Here is a 6,565-nt window from a genome sequence, read left to right on the forward strand (position 1 = left end):
ACAAGGCTTACCAAAGCTCAATCAGCCAACAAGAGGTGCTCTTGGAGCTCAAAAGGTCACTCCAAGGTTCTGTCTCTCTCTGCACACGAAAATGGTGCACAAAGGTGGTTCTTTTACACAACAAGGAAGCTCCTTGAAGCTTCAAAACACCTAAGGAAAGCTCCCTCCTTCCCAAAACGTGAAAACAGCAAGCTCACCCTCTCAAGACAGAAGCCAAACTCAGAAATGAAGTCTCTTTCTCACTCACCAGGATTGTTCACACTCACCCAATGTGTTTACAAGAGAAAAGTGAAGAATCAAGGAAGAAAAGCCCTTGAACCTCAAGAAAAGGAAGGAGAAAACCCAAAGGCTGTGTTTCTGGTCAGCCACCAACACAACTCACGTAGCAAAATCTGGTATCTAGGGCAATGTGCCCTTAATAAGGGTATTTATAGCCCAAACGCACTTAAACACACAATATTAACTTTAATTGCTACGCTTAGCATTTTAATCCCAAACTTTGAAATCTGAAACTACACAATTTTCTAAGATTTATCATATTTTTCTTATAATTTTCTGAGCACCTTTCCGGTACGCGCTTTTCCAAGCCAGTGCCGATTTCCAGCACCAGTTCTCATTATCTGGACTTGAAACTCGTTTTACAAGTCCTACATATCATTCTAGTAATTATCATATACTTATTATAATTTTCCGGGATACTTTTTTGGTACGCATTTATACCGACTAGCAGAACCGATATCTGCACTTTTCTTCCGAAAAACGACTTTCAGCATTATTACTCACTTACTATAATTATTAAAGCCTCATAATAATTATTAGGGTCAATTATGGAATCATTTCCTATTTTCTCATAATTTATTAATTAAATTCCTTAATTAACGGTGCGGGTTCTTACTGTAGTCTCGCTATCAAAAACCTCGGTGCTACCTTCTTGCCCATGAGTTTGATGATGAGAGCGTTCCGCCACTTCTTGCGGTCCTGATGCTGCTTCCTGGAGAAAACATATATTGGGCACAATGGGTCATCCTCCCCCCACTCCCAACCTCATCAGGCAAATCTTCTTCTTCCTCCTCCTTTCTCTGTTTTGATATCCAGTCCTCCTCTTCACTGTCATATTCATTGCTTCCTCCGTTCAAGCACAAGACCTTATCCAAATAAGAAACCAACTTCCTACTTTTTCCTGCGCACACCCCTTTGTTCGCCCTACTGTTATTGCCTCCAGCGACTATATCGTCCGTAAGTGGGTCTTTCTCTCCCATATCATCATCCATGTTGGCATCATCAGGTCCCTCGTTCCCCTTAGGTTTCTTGACACTGTGTTCCAGTTGGTCTGATTCTTCCGTCTCTGGCTTTTCCCGTTCCCTCTCCTTGGCGGATGTAGTTGCCTTCTTGAAAGGAAACATCACATCTAACTCCAAAACAGTGCCGGAGAATCTTCCGGAGATCTTTCACGCGAACCCTTTAGTCTTTCATTGACTCTTCATTGTTATGATAAACTTTATGGTGATATCTCATAGACTCTCTTTTTTTTCTAGCTTTTCTAGCTTCTTCAAGGACATTGTCTGTCATTTTTTGAACGCTGTTATCGTATAAGGAAGGTCACTTTTTTAAAAAATATCTAATTTTGGCTGAAAGGGCTGTCACGGTTTGCAGAGGATGGAGTGCTACTGTGCGCACAAGAAGAAGAGAAAAATGAGGGAGGGTGAGTGGTAGGGGTGGCAATACAGGTATTGACCCGCGGGTTGACCTGTGACCCGACCCGCCAAATCACGTGTCGTGTCAACCCGCGGGTCAAGGCGTGTCGTGTCAGGGTTGTGTAAATGTGACCCGTTTTTTTTTGTGTCGGGTCACGTGTCAACCCGCGGGTTCGCGTGTCAACCCGCACAGTGTCATTTTTTATTTTTTAATTAAATATTTTATTATATTATTATTTTTATTCATTTATATATTGATATATATAGTCATTGTTTAGTATAGAAAAGAATAGAAGGAACTAAAAATCTCAAAAAATAGAAGCTAATCTTTTTTTTTTATTTTTTATTTTTTATTGTTTTTAATTTATTTATTTTTCAAAAAATACCACTTTTTTTTTAAATTTTGAATTTTGCGGGTCGTGTCGTGTCGACCCGTGACCCGCAACGGGTCATGTCAGGGTTTGTGTTTTGTGACCCGTTTACAAAACGGGTCGTGTCAGGGTCGTGTCAAATAGTGTACGGGTCGAAAACGTGTCGTGTCGGGTTGACCCGTATTGCCACCCCTAGTGAGTGGTATGGTCAGTTAAGTGATTTTGCGAGAGAAATGACCAACTTACTCTTAATTAACCCTGCTAATCCTCTACCAATTCATGATTTATACCATTTAATATTTATTTTGATATTTATCAAAATTATTTAATGGTATGTTACTACAATATTATAAAGTTTCAGATAACTTTTGCACAGTTGCATTTTATCCGGTATCTTCACTAACTGCACTTTTATCCCGAAAAATGACTTTATGCACATAATTAAAATTTTCTCTAATTTTTCTCTTTCCAATATGATTCTCTAATTTTATAGGCTTAGGTGAAGTGCATTTCACAAAGTTGGTCCAAATTTGGGCAGTTTATGTCAAATTATCATTTTATCCCTGATAGTATTTTTCACTAAATTAACCCTCTAAATCATGATTTAACTCTTAATCAACTTACAAACTCACAATTCACAAGTTATGGTTATTATAGAAGACAATTTTTAAAACTTATTTTTTAAAAATTTATTTGGTAAATTACATCCATGTACGAGGGCAAAGACTCAAAAGTGTAGAAACTCTAGTTAATGTATGCAAAATATCTTCTCTCCACTCGAGATCTCAGTGGAGAGCGACAAGGAAAGTGAATGGATTAGTGGGGAATTACACAGCAAATTATCCGATTAAGAACTTTAAAATTGTAAAAACTATCAACTAGTGTCTGAAATTCTAATAAGACTGAATAATTCGATTTCGGATTTGAGTCTTTTCACCCTTCTCATAAACTGCGACTCTTAGTAAGTGAACCCCCCCCCCCCTTCCCAATTTTGTTAATTGCATTACATTTAACCTCAACGTATCTTCCATATGCGGGTCCCTTGGATTGAAGAAACTGTCTTAAGTTATTGGAAGAAACATTTATCTTCCCCCTACTAGCGTACACAATGTCAAAAGGGTATCAGAGTGTGATAAACGTATTTCAAGAGAGAGAAATAAATAGGGGTGATTGTTAGGTTGGGTCAAGAAATGAAGAAATTATGCGATTTGGTTCAACCCAACCCATAAAGTTTGTTCGAGTTTATGAGAAATAAAATTCTAAACCCACATAAAATGGGTTATGTGGGTTGGGTTGTAATTGTCACATAACCCAACATCCATTTCTTTTAAGTCCAGTCCTTGAGGTATAATCCTACTAACCTATTACCTAAAGGCCATGCGTTAAAACACAGTACAGTCCATTTACTGGAAGCAACATGCTCCCTTATCATATTGATAATTTTTTTTAGGTAATACTTTACTTAAGAGTGTATTACCGATCAGACATAGTGTATTGTAAACAAAAAAATTGTAAATATAACCTTTCTTGTTTTAAAATACATACAACATTATATTAGCTTTTTGTATATGAATGAAAGTGAAGTAATTTTTAATTATAATTAATGTTATTGGAATATTAGTTTAATAAACAAAATGGAATATTAAGAAATCAATTTGGTGTAGTATATATTTTAAAAAGACTAATATAACATAACATATTAAATTAAATTTATTATAAAAAGGTTGTTATCTAATTTCATGTTATACAATTTGATTATATTAAGTTCCATAGTTAATTTTCAATTAGCAAACATCATTGCGCTCCCATGCAATGCATGCAGCTCTATATACCAGGAAATCCAGTGGACGAAACAAACACCTACTCACAACAAACGTGATCCTCTACGTGTAGCTCTGCCATGCACCACACATACACCTGCAACACAAGATCAAATCAGCCACGTGTTGCAAATCTCAACAACCACCAACAATAGTGAAAAAAATTAATAAATAAACACAAGTGAAGAATTTGACGTTCGTCTTCAAATATAGTTATTTAGGACCTCTCGTTAACTGTGTATTAATTAAAAACACATGCTTGCAGTCTCTTGCATTAGCTTGAAACCTTATAATAAATTAACACACACATATATGAAGGCTTGATATAATAGTAAACAAAAAGAAATGCTTGGAACATATTAACAAAACGAAACCATGAAAGATTCAAAGTTTGTTGGAGTTTTGGACGCCGTACAACAATAATAGAACAACGCATTCACATAACAAACATAATTTAGTCAACATCAGAGAGATTGTAGATCACTTTTTAAGGGAAGTCAATCGCCATCTTGCTTTTCATTTTGCGCCAAGTAATTACCAAGAGTAGGTTATGTGATCATCATCAATGTCTATGACTAAAAACATTTGTATAGATACGAATATTTTTAATTCAAATATTTTTAGGCCAAATATTTTTTAAATAAAAAGATTTGTGTAGATACGATGACGCACTGTTGTTATCCAGCTCCCAAAAATGCAACTAAAATTGAGAACTTATAGCATCGATCTAGTTGTTGATAATATCTATCAGCCAAGAAACGCAATGCAAGACCATGCATAAATAACGTGATCAACTTACACTTTATTAGAATGCAATTTTAATCGTTAATTTTTGTACATCACCCGGTTATAATTTATTAGAATACACTAATAAATTAATTTTTAATTTTTAATAAATTACAATAGTTAAATATACGAAAATCAATGACTAAAATTAAGCTTGATATTTATTATTTTTACATTTGTATAAATTGATCATGTCCCATATAATTAATTAGCTTTTTAAAACAACATCCATATTTTATATATGCTGGTGCCTCTCTCACAATAGCAATCTTTTCTAAACTTTTTCAATTCCATTGAATACAGATAGAGTTGGATATTCATGTCCTCTAGACGCCAAACAAGTAGACAACATAATAAGTTATTTGTGTTATTGTTATACAATTTTCTTTAATATTTATTGGTAAGCTCTTAGGAAATTCTTTCGGTATGTATGTACATTTTACAAATTAATAGACTATTAATGGCGTAGAAAAAGGGCCACCATGTGTCCAGTCACCAAGCAATATTATGTAAAGTGACACATTAGTTTTTTCTCCTGGAGTGTATAACTTACAAAACTGGAGCAAACAATCGTCTACGATCTCTAAATGCGAATATAGTAGATTTTTATTTTTATTTTATAAAAGAGAGAGAGAGAGAAAAAAAAAAGAATTAAGTAAAATAGCATTTGACTTATAAATTAAACAGTGTTAGATAGAGGTTGATGAATTTTGACACCTGATTTTCAAAGACTTTGGAACGCATGGCTATGGATGCGAAAGCAGAAGAAGCAACCTGCAGTTGCTTGCTGCAATGGACAAATGAAAAGGGAGAGAAGGACACCTGTCATGGATAATTGGTCGCTTATTGGTAGACATGTGTTCAAGAAGGTGACACATCATCCATTTAAATAAAGGTCAAAAAACCCAATAGTCTGAGAATTAATTAACAGAAATACTAGCTAGTTAAGTAATGTGCCATGTAGGTCAAATAGCAATGGATTTTCATCTAGAAACCCTTATAATTGTTTTATGTGTCAAGTCAAATAAATTCTTAAAAGAGATTTATTTTACTCATTTTTCTTATTATGCTCCATGCTATTCATATCTACTCATTTTTTCCTATGTATTCCTTTCCTATATTTTACTTAATCTATTTATTTAGTTATTTATCTCTAATTTATTTCCCCTTCTAATAATTTTATTTATTTTTCTCTCTTATTTAATTTTAATTTTTATTCTATTCTTTGTATTTTTCTTTTTTAAATTTTAAAACTATTTTCTTTTCATTTCATTATATTTATTTATTTCTTTCTTTCTTATCCCTCATTTTTTTCATTTGAGTTAATTGACGGTCGGCCCAACTAGTTTATGATAAAGGCATTGTTAATGTATAGATTAATCTGTTTTGCCTCATAATTAAACCCCGAGAGTGTAACCACATCATTTTGAAAGTCAATTCAAAACATGAGATATGTATTGCATTATATTTTTTTTTAAAAACAATTTTATCGGTTTATTGATTATCCGTACTAATGCAATTGAAACTCCCTTAGACCCATTTAGATAGCAACTCTCCTAAAATTATTTTTTCGATTTCTATGGCTCCAACCATGACATAAATTTTAATCTTAAACTAATACAAATATTACTTTACACAAAAATGTTGATATGAATTGAATTAAACTTATGTATTTAAATTACATTTAAATGTAAACAATTTCACATAATATTCTACATTTTATTTTATTTACTGATAATAGTAAAAATTATATAATCATTAATATATATATATATATATATATATATATATATATATATATATATATATATATATATATATATATGGGGCAGGATATTCTTACACCGGTGTAAGAGTTAGAAGTCTTACACTCAATCTTGATCATTGATCCACT

The sequence above is a fragment of the Gastrolobium bilobum genome, unplaced genomic scaffold (genome assembly GCF_033153095.1).
Source record: "Gastrolobium bilobum isolate Gb01-03AN ecotype WA unplaced genomic scaffold, APGP_CSIRO_Gbil_v1 utg28738, whole genome shotgun sequence".
Lineage (NCBI taxonomy): Eukaryota > Viridiplantae > Streptophyta > Magnoliopsida > Fabales > Fabaceae > Gastrolobium > Gastrolobium bilobum.